The sequence below is a fragment of the Meriones unguiculatus genome, chromosome 3 (assembly GCF_030254825.1).
Source record: "Meriones unguiculatus strain TT.TT164.6M chromosome 3, Bangor_MerUng_6.1, whole genome shotgun sequence".
Lineage (NCBI taxonomy): Eukaryota > Metazoa > Chordata > Mammalia > Rodentia > Muridae > Meriones > Meriones unguiculatus.
The window spans coordinates 132104668-132118179 of record NC_083351.1 but is presented as its reverse complement, the minus strand read 5'-3'; the positions used below and the strand labels follow the sequence as shown (position 1 = coordinate 132118179).

Here is a 13512-nt window from a genome sequence, read left to right as displayed (position 1 = left end):
GTTAGTTTGGGGGACAAGAAACAAGTAAGCTAAGACAAGTAAGCTAAGAAAGGTAGAGAAAGGCCTGGGAAGGGACAGAGCCTGTTAGGGCTGATATTGCTTGTTAGCACTTGAGGAGGGCAGGGAAAGGCAAATCTATAGTGGTAAGTGGCCTATTGTAAGACGCCTTGGAAATGTGAACTTGACTGTAGCCCTTGGAGAGCTTATAGCAGGATGTCTTAGGGTTTTATTGATGTGAAGAGACAGTATGACCAATGTAGCTCTCTCTTTTTTTTTTTAAGGTTTATTTATTTATTACATGTGCTTTATCTGCATCTACAATTGCATGCCAGAAGAGGGCATCAGATGATTGTGGGCCACTATGTGGTTGCTGGGAATGGAACTCAGGACCTCTAGAAGAACAGCCAGTGCTCTTAACCGCTAAACCATCTCTCCAGCTCCAAAGCAACTCTTATAAAAAAAAAAAAAAAACATCTAATAGGAGCTGACTTACAGTTTCAGAGGTTTAGTCATGATCATCACAGTGGGAAGCATGGTAGCATGCAGGCAGACATGGTGCTGGTGGAGATGAGAATTCTACATCTTGATCTGAAGGCAACCAGGAAGAGACTGTCTCCTGCTTCTGTCTTCCACACTGGCCATAGCTTGAACATAGAAGACCTCAAGGCCACAGTGATGCACTTCCCCCAGCAAGGCCACACCCCCTAATAGTGCCACTTCCTGTGGTACAAGTATTCAAACACATGAGTCTATGGAGGCCAAACCTATTCAAACCACCAGGATTATACAACAAAGGCCATTTTGAATAGAAAGTGATAGGTATTCTCTTCCAACAAAAATGAGCCAATTCAAGCCAAATTAAAAGTATAAAGGCAGGTTTATTGGGGGCAGCTCTCTCAGGTGGGTTTGCCAGTCCCATGGAATGGGGCCAGGGAAGTTGCCATACAAACAGGGGGACAGAGAAGGGTGCAGGGGAGGAAGGAAGAAAGCGTATGTGCAAGGAGGGGGCAGAGAGAGAGACAAGAAAGAAAATAAAAATGTCTGGATTATATAGCAAAGAGCCTCTGGGGAAGAGGAAGCCCAGCTCCTGGACTGGAAAGTTCTAGTAGGGAGTGAGGGATGCTGGAAGAACCTGGAAGCCAGGTCTGCTTTGGTATGTTAAATTAAGCACCTCAGCTGCTTGTGCCAAGTCTGCAACCCAACAGAAAGGTCAACATTGCTTCTCTGAAGGGCTGATTGGCAGGAGAGCTATCTACACAAGGGTTCAACATTTTGCTGTGGGAAACTAGGTCCCAATCAAAGTGTACCAGCTTCCCCAGATTTTTCCTTTTTTAAATTTTCGTTTATGTGTAGGAGTCATGGGTATGGTGTATGTGCAAATGGGCACACCCATGCATTTGTGACACATATGGAGGTCAGAGGTTGATGCTGAATGCCTTCTATCATACTGCTTACTATTTTACTATTTTTTAAGACAGGGTCTCACTGTGGATCTGGAGCTTCCTCCTCAACTAGATTGGTGTCCAGCAATTCCCTGGGATCCTCCTGTCTCTGCCTCCCTATCACTGGGGTTACCGAAATGCACTGCCATCCCCAGCTGTTTACACAGGCTCAGAGAATTCAAACTTGGGTCCTGTGCTTGTGCAGCCATCACTTTAATCTTTGAGTCATCCTCCTACTCCACATTTTACTGTTTCAGGAGATTGTTAGTGTAAAACCAAACATCAGCCAGCATTAATTTGGCAGAGTCAGGGAAAGCCATCAGGAGGACATAAAAGAGATTACAAACTTGGCTTCCCAAGTTTATGTCCAGACAATGAGTTGCCTGCATTCCTAAGACTAACAATAATAGAATAATAGAATAAAGATGGAATCTTCATTATCACTGTATCTCAATATCTAATTTATTGAAAAATGTTGGTGTTCTTTTCAATTTGCATTTCAAAGTACACGTTCTCCTCCACTGTGCCAAAAGCCTTCATTTGTTTGTAAGAGGATTTAAATAATTAGATCAGAAAAGCATGAAAAGAAAGTCGATTTTCAGCTTTAACTAGAAGAAAATGCATTTGTGAGTTCCCTAGAAACAGGATAGTTTTGACACTTAGACACTTCTGTGAGTGTCTAAGCCAGGCTTGGCAAGCCTAACTCTACATTCCTGTTACACAAAGAATGGAGATGCTTCAGGGAGCTCTGGTATGCACAAAGGAGAAAAGCCTCCTCTGACTTTTCCCTCTGAGAGGACATGGGAAGGAAAATGCGATTGTTGGTTTTAACTATCAATGTGATACAGTCTAGAGCCACATGGGAAGAGTCTCAAGAAAGAGTTATCGAGATTATTCCTCCTGATTTTGCCTTCGGAGGTTATCTTTTGTGTGTGGTGACTGATGAGAGAAAGGAGGCATCACCATTTCCTGGGCTTGGGTCCTGAACTGTTTAAGAGCAGAGAAAGCAAGCTAAGCAGAAAACATGTGTTGGTGCATCTTCTCTGCTCCTGATTGTGCATGCATCTAGCTGCTTCAGGCTCCTGCCTCAGTTCCTCTGCCGTGATGGACTGTGATCTGCTCTGTGGCTGAAAACAAACCCTTTCTCCCCTAAGTTGCTTTTATGAAGGATAGTATATGACAGCAGCAGAATGAAACTAAAGCAGATGGTGAAGACAGACTGAAGAAGCCCACTGCCAGTGTCTTAGATATCTGGCTGCCTTCCACGGCATCCTCATTGGATGTGGGGGTAGCACTGCCAGGCATGTTTGGGAAATCAGATCTTTAGGTCCTAGAGATGACAAAGCATGCATTCAGAGATAGTGAGAAAACCTTTCCATGCGCAGCTGTAGAGGAGCCAGGAATTTCTCTTCCTCCACGAAAGGATTCAGTGTATCCGAGAAGGCCTGTGGATGAAGTGTATGCATGACTCAGCAGACCATAGGGTCCATTGCAGGCATGAGCCTCATAAGGAAACTCAGAGAATACCATAGCCCACTTGCAACTAAAGAAGTGGAGAGAGGGCAAGGGACCCCGGAGCTCCCCCCTCCCTATGCCAAGGTTGTGTCCATTCTCTCATTTAGCTGGAAGCCCTTTGGGAATGGATGAGACTCAAGAAGCAAGCTGAGATGCTGTGTGCTTTGTTACCCTTCCTGAGAAGACGGAAATGTCCATTTTCCCCAGATAATGCACTGAAGCCAATGAAACAAGCTCAGCGTGAAGAAACAATGAGCTTAGGGAGGTGCCTAGGAAAGCACAGATGATGGAAGGTCATTTATAAGAGCTCGGGTGATTCAAAACTTCATCAACAAAATGTTCCACCCAAGCTTGAATGACAATTCACACAAGAGCAGCCTCATGGGAGTCCCGCCTCCTCCAACCCATCTTCCATCTCCTATCTATGTTAGCTTATCCACACAGCTGGGGAACCAACAGAAGTAGTAGTTAGACTCTCAGGTAGGGACCCAGGGAGGCCCGTAGTTCTTTTTATTAATGAATGTTAATAGCCCCGACTCTAACACATAGAACCAATGAGATGGTTAGTTATTGTCAACATGACTAGGTTTAAAATCATCCAGGAGGTTGAGTATACCTCTGGGAGGAAGTAGGATATGTGTGGGAATTCACTGTTCTCTGGTTCCTGATTGACCAAGATGTGAACAAGCAGCTCTATGTTCCCCAATCACCATAGACAAGAGATGGTCCTGCCACCACATCTTCCCGGCCAAGATGAACTAAACATTCAGACCCCAAGACAAAATAAACCCTTCGTCCCACTGTCCACAACACCCTGTGTTTCACTGTTATCTTCTGGTTTACTCTGTCACCATGACTGCAGAGCTGGGGGTCCTGTGCATGTTCATGGCCTCTCTAATTAAGAGGGCTGAGGTTCATGTCATCCCTAGGGGAAACAGCCTCATCATGATACAAAGGCAGCTGGACACAGTTACGTCTGGCTTCTTTCTCTTCTGTAACACTTGGAAGTGTCATAAGAACATTCAGTGACTTGAAACTGTAAAATCTTCATACTGTAGAGTGCACTCATGGGACAGACGTTTTAAGATTCCCAGTGGATGTGCAAAGCCTTGAATGCTTACATTCCAGGTTTTCCCTACATATAGACATGTACAAAGCTTAAACAGAGTAGTTACAACACACACTCATGAAATTACATGACTACGACTTCACTTTCTTGAAAGAGATAAGATAATATCAGGATGGTGATGAACTGCCGAAACTGAGGAAGACAGACCTGCAAAAGGCAGTTTCTTTTTTTTTACTTCCTCTGTGTTTAATTCTTGTGGCTCATGAGAAAAACAGCCATCCTCTTTGTTTTATTAAACTGAACGCATCTTCTGTCTGTAACATAATGTGGAGTGACTAACCTGGCTAATTAACCTACATGGTGCCTTGTGTCACTTTATATTTGTGGAGAAAACATGTAACACCAAGTTCCTTAGCATTTTCGAGAACACAATTCAGGGTTGGGCACAGCTCCATGGTTGAGCATTTACTTAGCGTGATCACAGTTCTAGGCTCAACTCCCAGAAGTGCAAATAGAAGTCACATTATCTAGGTAAGCAGTCAAAGCCCATGAAAGGAGAGCTCCTCCTGGTCACAAGGAGTAGAGACCTAACATTCCAGTTGGCCTGTGTCAACTACCTAGCCAAGAGACCACCCTGCAGGAAGGCAACATCATCTCTAGGAACCTGCGTTCACCATAAGCCATGCTGAAAAGATAGGTGGGGACCTTTCCAGAATCCCACACTCCAAGCTGCCACGCAGCTTTGTAAGTCTATCTGCTTTCTGAATTATTCAAAAAAGCATTAGCTTCCCCTTTCTATCTCATGCGTATGGATGTTCTCCCACCACTTTGGGCTTCTTCAGCATTATGGTCTTTCTTAGTTTTTTTCTAAAGCTTCCTTCACTACCATGTGTTTGCTTGTCCACCACATGTCTGACCTCCTTCCTAACTTAAACAGTGTGGGATTTTCCTTTCTCTCCTCAAGTCTCTACCTCTCTAAAGATGCTGAGATTACAGCTTGCCTGCTTGAAGGGGATGTTCTCTTAAACTCTAGTAAAACTGTCTCCAATCTTCTGTTTGCATCCATTATTGTTTTTTAAAATTATTTTATTTTGAGAGTATGAGTGTTTTGGCTGGATCAATGTACATGCTTCACTTTCTCAGCACGACCAACAGAGGCTAGAACAAGGTGTCAGATCCCTTGGAATTGGAGTTAGAGACACTTGTGAGCCATCATGTATGTGCTGGGAATCTAACCCAGTGCTCTTAGCCACTGAGCAACTGCTTTGGCTCCCCCTTAAATTATTTTATTAAGGAGACTAAAAGCCCCAAAAGGGGACCCATATTTTCCTCTGTACCTCTCTGTGGCAACCACAGAGAGACTCCCCAAATGCTAGTAACAATAGTTGGATACACCATACTCCTTTCCATAGTCTTCAAGTTACCATGTACAGGGAGTTTATATATTAATCATTGTAAGAATTCCACATTCACCACTGGCTTTCTGAACTCTGGGATATTTTCTGAATGCACACTGAGAGAAACCGAGTCATAATTAGACTTTGATTTTATAATAAGGAATCAAGTTTCCCTGGTACCTGCCCAGTGGAAACCTCCAGTTTCCAATATAGTTTTTGTCCATAAGATGGAGCCAAAGAGCTACCAAATGCTGCAGCCCTCTGGAAGCTCCTGGCTCTTCTGGGGCTAAATCCCTCCATTTTCTGAGATACATGACGGAGGTGAGGTGGGTGGTAGGCACCTGGACATGGCTCACACGAGCCCTGTCTTTGGTGTTTCTACCACCCAGGGCCGACTGGAAGCGGACACAGAAAGTGTTTCACCTGGAAGGATTTCTGCCAATTCTAAACACAGAGTGAAAGCAAAGGAAGAACAACTACCAGCGCTATTTATGAAGGAGTAAAGCCTCAGATGTCACAGGAGTCCAGATTGCCAGAGCTCTTGATGGTGGATTTTAATCAAAATGCAGCCAGCTGCCTGTGTTTAACTGTCGAGCTCTTCATCTCAGTCAATCACTGCACTTCTGAGCTGGCACTGTGACAACAGCAACCGAAACACAAAACTCTTCCTGACTCATTTGGCTGGGGTGGGATGGGCTGGTGGGGTGGGGTGGGGTGTGAATCAGTTCTAGGTCTGGTCAGTCTTGGTATGAAGGACTTTGCTGGCTCTGTCTATGCCTGGAAATTTCTCTTTACCTTCAGGATGCACCCGTAGTGCAGTCAGAAACCTACAAAACCCCAGTCCCCCCCTCCTGCCACCAAAAAGCAGTGTGGCATCTTCATGAGGTAACACTTTTGTTGGGGCCTACTGTGGGCTTGGCCCCAGAGAAGCCGCCTTACTAGCTCCCTCTGCTCCCTGATCAGCACCCAGGGTTGAGTTCTACACTTTAGAGAAGTTTCTGTTCTCTTAGATTACCTAACACTCCAAGCACTCCAGCCAATCCTAGCTCCCCCACCCCCACCCCAAGCATGGCTATACCTCAGTGTGGTTTCTTGACCGGAAGGTAAGCACCCCATTTCTAGAGTTACCTCAGGCATGGGGGTGGTGCACAGTGCAACCTTCCACGTCAACACGACCTTAGAGATCTGCCAATACAAAGACTGCGTCAGTTTTTCACCACCAGGATTAGCTGGGAGGTTCTGTCCCTCTCCAGTCTTCTGCATATGGATGGCAGCTAATATTCGAGCAAGTGTAAGCAAACCCGCAGGTTGATTAAATGACATCTTCCCCAGCTTGATTTACATAACTGAGTGAAAGCGGAACTGAACGGAGAGCCACAGGCTCTTTGGAATTAGGCGTAATTGCACCGCGCTTGTAAATGCTGCTGCTATAGAATGCCCAGTTGGCTGAGGCTAACTGTAATTTCAAAATATTACCAGATATGAGAAGGCAAGTCAATTGAAGCCTTAGGTAAACAAGAAGAAAAATTATAAATGGGAGAAAAAATAAAAAGCTGGGTTAATGACCTGAACATCTCACAGAAGTTCGCCATGTCTTGTGTTCCAGTCTAGCCCACAGAGCTTGGTCATTTAGCTCATGCTCCCCTTGTCTCATGGCAGAAGTCGAGTCTCTTTAAGGCACCCTCATCACTGTGCAGATACCCCGATCTCATTCTTTATGACCGCACACAATCCTGCACCTGCAACCCTGCTCACCATGCCTTTGTCAACCCAGCGCACAGAGCAACATCAGCCCCCTCTGTCAAGCAGCGGCCCTGTGCAAAGCAGGCAGCAGCACAAGCCTCAATTTTCTTCATTGTACCTTTCCACGCTGTTCCCATCACCTGGGGCGTCAGAGAGAAGAAAGAAGCCAAGCACAGGGTCGCTGCAGGCCACTTCTTGCCCCCGGCTCACTGCTTCCCGGCAGTTTCTCCAGAACAGGAACAAAATTAGACCTAAATGAAGCACCCTGGCTGGAGTGAGACCAGCCACCAGTGGGTGAGGTCTACAAGCAGGGAGGTCACACTGGCCTTGGCAGGGTTCAAGAGGGGGTTGCAGTTTGGTAGATGTGCATGTTTAAAGTCTTCCAGCCTAAGAGCCCCAAGTGGGCAGCCTTCTCTTCTACAGTTTCTCTGCCACAGGAGAAAAGAGTCTTCCTTAGGGCAATGTCCTAGAGTTGCTCAAATTAATATTTATAGGTTACCTATCAAAAATTAAAGTTAAACCAGGTCTAGAGACGCAGACCTCAGGGCAGGAAAGCAAGAGGATCCAGACATCAAAGTTATGGAGCTGGTGAGATGGCTCAGCAGCCAAGAGCTCAGGCTGTTCTTCCAGAGGACCCTAACATGGCTGGCAGCACCCACATCGGTGTATCACTTTTAACTCCAGGGGATCTACTGCCTATGGCTTCTGAGGGCAGCTGTGCTCATCTGCAAACACACATAAAATAAAATGAATCTTTTCAAAGTAATTCAGGGTTAATTTTATATTTAAAAATCAGAACTTAAAAATAATAAACAACAGAACTGAACAAAGGTTAAGAGTGCTTGTTCGAAAAATGGTGCTGGTCTAACTGTATGTACATATAGAAAAATGCAAATAGATCCATTTTTATCACCCTGCACAAAACTAAAACCCAAGTGGATCAAAGATCTCAACATAAAAACAGACACACTAAATGGGTTAGAAGAAAAAGTGGGAAAGAGCCTTGAACTCTTTGGCACAGGAGACAACTTCCTGAACAGAACACCAACAGCACAGGCTCTAAGAGCAACAATCAATAAATGGGACCTCATGAAAGTGAAAAGCTTCTATAAAGCAAAGGACACTGTTGTCAGAACAAAACGACAGCCTACAGACTGGAAAAGGATCTTCACCAACCCTATATCTGACAGAGGTCTAATATCCATAAAGAACTAAGGAACTTAAAAAGCAACAAATCAAGTAATCCAATTAAAAAACGGTGTACAGAGATAAACAGAGAATTCTCTGTAGAGGAATATCCTCTGTAGAGGAATATGGCAGAGAAACACTTAAAGAAATGCACAACATCCTTAGTCATCAGGGAAATGCAAATCAAAACCCTGAGATTTCATTCACCTTGCACCCATCACAATGGCTAAGATAAAAAACTCAAGTGACAATGCATGCTGGAGAGGGTGTGGAGAAAGGGAAACCCTCCTCCATTGCTGGTGGGAATATAAACTTATACAACCACTCTGGAAATTAATCTGGCACTTTCTCAATTAGGAATAGTGCTTCCTCAAGACCCAGCTATACCACTCCTAGGCATATAGCCAAAATATGCTCAAGTACACAACAAGGATGTTGGTTCAACCATGTTCATAACAGCTTTATCCATAATAGTCAGGACCTAGAAGCATCCCAGATGTCCCTCAATGGAGGAATGGATATAGAAATTGTGGTACATTTACACAATAGAATACTACTCAGCAATTAAAAAAAAAGGAAATTGTGAATTTTGCAGGCAAAGGCAAATGATGGGATATAGAAAAGATCGTCTGAGTGAGGTATCCCAGAAGCAGAAAGACACACATGGTATATATTCATTTATAAGTGGCTATTAGACATATAATATAGGATAAACATACTAAAAATCTGTACACCTAAAGAAGCTAAGCAAGAAGGAGGACCCTGGATAAGATGATCAATCCTTACTTAAAAAAACAAACGGGATGGACATTGGAAGAAGGAAAAAACAGGAAACAGGACAGGAGCCTATCACAGAGGGCCTCTGAAAGACTCTACCCAGCAGTGTATCAAAGCAGATGCTCAGACTCATAACCAATTTTGGGCAGAGTTCAGGGAATCTTATGAAAGAAGGGGAAGATAATAAGACCTGGAGAGGATAAAAGCTCCACAAGGAGAGCAACAGAACCAAAAAATCTGGGCACAAGGGTCTTTTCTGAGACTGACACTCCAGCCAAGGACCATTCATGAATATAACCTAGAACCCCTACTCAGATGTAGCCCATGGGAGCTCAGTGTCCAAGTGGGTTCCCTAGTAAGGGGAACAGGGGCTGTCTCTGACATGAACTCAGCTGTCGGCTCTTTGACCACCTCCCCCCTGAGCGGGGAACAGCCTTGCCAGGCTACAGAGGAGGATAATAATGCAGCCAGTCCTGATGAGACGTGATAAGCTAGGGTCAGATGGGAGGGGAGGAGGACCTTCCCTATCAGTGGACTTGGAGAGGGGAATAGGAGGAGATGAGGGAGGGTGGGATTGGGGGGAGTGAGGAAGGGAGCTACAGCTGGGATACAAAATGAATGAACTGTAATTAATATAAAAAATAAAAATTTAATTAAAAAAGAATGCTTGTTCTTGCAGAGGACACAAGTTCAATTCCCATCACCCACAGGATAGTTCCCAACCATAACCACCCATAACTCCTGTTTCAACACTCTCATCTAGCCTCCTTGGACACTGACATGAGGTACACAGACATACCTGAATGCAAAATATGCATATACATAAAATAGTCTAAACAGAAGAACAATTTAAATAATAATAAATTTAAATAATAATTTAAACAATTTAAATAATAATAAATAAAAGTGAGTTTGTCCTACTTTACATCTCTGTTGCTGTGATAACACACTGACCAAAAGCAGCTTGGGGTAGAGTATTTCATCTTACAGCTTACACTTCATCATCCAGAGAAATCAGGGCAGGAGCTGATAAGGAGGCCAATGAGGAATGCTACTTACTGACTTGCTCTCAACGGCTTGCTCGGCCTGCTCTATTATACAACACAGTACCACGTGAGTGGCACCACCCACAATGGGCAGGGCCTTCCTTCATCATTCGACAATCAAGATAATTCCCTACAGATATAGCCACAGGCCAATTTGATGATAGCAATGCTTAATTGGCATTCCCTCTTCCTGATAATGTCTAGGTTTGTGTTAATTTGCAAAACCAAGCAGCACAGAGTTCAAAAGCATCCCATAGCTACATTTTGAGTTTGGGGCCAGCCTGAGCTACATGAGGTCCTGTCAATGTGGCTAAGGACTTCTGTGGCCCAACAACAGCCAGGCCTGCTGATCTGACAGTTAACTTGTCTCCCTCAAGGAGACAGGCAGACTTGCTCCCTGCTTCTCAAGGCAGCTGCCATAATCAGCCCAAGTGCTCACTGCTGGAAAGAAGCCTACAAAACCCAACTACAGAATGAATCCACTCTTAATTGCAATGCTGGTCCCCCTCCTCACCTGCAGGGGCTGGAGACCTAGAAATTGTTTTTGTCTGCAAGGTGGGAAAATACTGGTTTATGCAAGATCAGTTGCATGAACTTTGACCTGACGCTGCCTCGCCACACATTTTGTTTGGTCTAAAATTTCCTCTACACCTAACAAATTGCAACCTAAGTTTATTTGTATTGTAACCCACAATTAGGGTGACAGTCCATGTCTGTGTCTCCCTGTGTTTTCTGTATGCCATGTCCTCCCCTCAGACCAGATGGCAGCATCAGCATTGGCAACTGTCACTAGTTCTAGCAGTCAGCTGTGAATGCAAAACTAATTCTAAGGTCTTCCAGCATGCCTGTGAGTGTGTGTGTATGTTGGGGGTGAGGTGGGGAAGGGGGTTGTTACTGTGTTATCAACAGCTGGTCCACATTCCTTAAGCCTTGCTTTGTCTCAATACGTCTTCCAAAGTGTAAGCCCACCTTCCATCTTCTTTCAGGGAACTCCTAAAAAGGTTTCTTTTCTCAAACTTGTCCCCTGCACTTGCTTGAGAAGAACCTGTGTTCTGCTTTCTTTAAAAACCACATTTCAACCTTAAGTTGATGCTGGGGTGAAGGCCTGTGCTGGAGGGTCCTTGGTGTAGGCTAAGGCGTGGGAGCTCTCAGAGGGTCTGTTGACCAGCTTCCTCAGAACCTTCTTTTTCCTGGGAATTTCAAAGCATTACCACCCACCGTCCTTTGAAGCTCAGTTTGGGACTGTGTCCCTAAGAAATCCCTTCAGCATTCTTTCTTAGTCTTAACACACTGAAGACCTTACACTTCCGAGTCTGTAGCCAAAAGAGGCTGTCCCACCTTTAGGAGTCTGCATGAGCATCAAGAGACACTGAGTTCAGTCTCTGCTTTGAGGATGGGTTTGTCACAGGACCTCGACATCTTCTATGGACTATACCCTGGTGCTGGCATGCCTTGTAGGAAGTTCACTTCTCACTCCTCTGCCACACAAACTAATTTTGCAGATGGTCACAGAGAACACAGACCCCTGGACAGATTTTATGAGTCCTGGAGATAAGGGGTTGGAGAAGGAAACTGTGTTTGAGATCCGTAACTTGAGAGTTGGTGTGTTTGATACCCAGCTTGGGATTTGCTGGCAGGCTGGTTATATGTCTGGAACAGAAATAAAAATGAATGAAAACTAAGGAAAGGAGCTGGGGAGACAGCTTAGCCGTTAAGAGTCCTTGATGCTCCCCCAAAAGACTTTAGTTGGGCCCTCAGCACCCATATCCAAAGGCACACAAAACCTGTAAGTCCAGCTTTGGAGCAGCTGCATGCACACACACACACACATACACACACACAAATTAATAATAATTAATTTTTAGCAAGCTAAAGAAGATGTAGAGATTTTTGGTAACAGTTTGATGGAGTTTGTAACATTAAAGAAAAAAAAAAAAGCCTCTAAGATGACCCAAGGCTTCTAGTCAGGGATTTGGCAGTGGCCAGCACTCATTGGATGGAAAGGTAAGTTTGTGTGATGTCAAAGGCCATGTGTACCCTCATGGCAACCAAGGTGCAAATGAAAAAAGCGATGCAGATGAAAGGGGATGCTGGGACTTGGGATGCTTCCAAACTCCCCAGGAGAGAGCACATAAGCACATAAGGAGTGTAGCTACAGTAAGTAATCTGAGAAGGTCCCAAGCAAGGCACAGGTGTGAGAGAAGAGTTGTCTCTCTGTCTCCATGGAGTTGATTCTGAGACCTAGGAGAATAAAACCAGAGGATACAGCCATCATTTGTGTTAAAGGGTGCAGTGCTACCTTAAACAGTTTCTGGTCCTGAGCCCGGCAAACCAGTTTGGGGCAGCTTAGGATGGTTCACACAGTGCGCATGGTAATCTTTATGCAGGCTTAAGACAGAATGGCAGGACTTAGAGAGGTGTCTGACTTGATATAGTGCCTCTCTCAAAAACACAAGTACATGACTTCAGATCCCTGGCACCAGCGTCAGAGACAGGCACAAGTCTGCAACTCCAGAGCTGGTGTGTGGTCCTGATGGAGCTGCCAATGAGCAGCTGCCTTCCTGGTAGACAGAAGGGAAGACATCCACAGATTTACAGGCTGCTTCTAGGTGAATGGGGTGCTCTGGAATTGTCTTCTATCTGCTGCTTCTCAGTGGCATTCAAAGCAGTCATTAGTCCAGAGTGGCATGTTATAAGTGACACTGGTCCTGCTGTGTGGTTATCAATGAGGTTTAATTGCTCCATTGTGCTTGAAGGGTTATTATTGTACAGGGTGATACTATTTGGAAATCATGGAAACCCTACAAGTGTGAGTTAGGGGAACGTCTCTAGTCCTTAGGGTCATGACCTTCAGAAGGAGTTCTTGAGCGAAGGACTTTTTTAAAAACTTGAGTTTGACCCCACTCCACCCCTCTCTGCTTCTGGTTTGAAGCATATAATCACTTGTTGGCTGTAGCCTCCGTGCACATCCACCATGAGGTGAGAGAGCCCAAGAGAAGCCACAGAGCTCTGTCCATCAAACTGCAAGATAAACAGACATTTTCTTTTTAAACATTAACAGCCTCGGGTGTTTCATGATAATGACAAAAAGCTAACACATTGCCCTGTGCTGTGGAAGATATGGTCCCTGCAGCCTAGGCCAGCCTCCCCAACTCCCCCAGACACATACACACTGAGTGAGAGAGAGAGAGAGACAGAGAGACAGAGAGACAGAGAGACAGAGAGACAGAGACACAGAGACACAGAGAGAGAGAGAGAGAGAGAGAGAGAGAGAGAGAGAGAGAAGGAGGAGGAGGAGGAGGAGGAAGAGGAGGAGGAGGAGGAGGAAAGAAAAA

At 44.8% G+C, this 13512-nt stretch overlaps 1 long non-coding RNA gene across 17 annotated transcripts in view; it reads right to left on the bottom strand.

The window, feature by feature from the left end:
- The window catches only part of LOC110556597 (uncharacterized), a 103601-nt gene extending 95993 nt beyond the window's left edge, over window positions 1-7608 (bottom strand). For 15 of the 17 annotated variants that reach the window (XR_009590862.1, XR_009590855.1, XR_009590858.1 and 12 more), the window contains exon 1: window positions 7285-7608. This is a non-coding gene — a long non-coding RNA (uncharacterized LOC110556597). Of the gene's footprint in view, window positions 1-6501; window positions 6609-7284 lie in introns of all 17 variants that reach the window. The other 2 variants (XR_009590869.1, XR_009590859.1) reach the window with 2 other exon arrangements.
- Between the last annotated feature and the right edge of the window lie 5904 nt (window positions 7609-13512).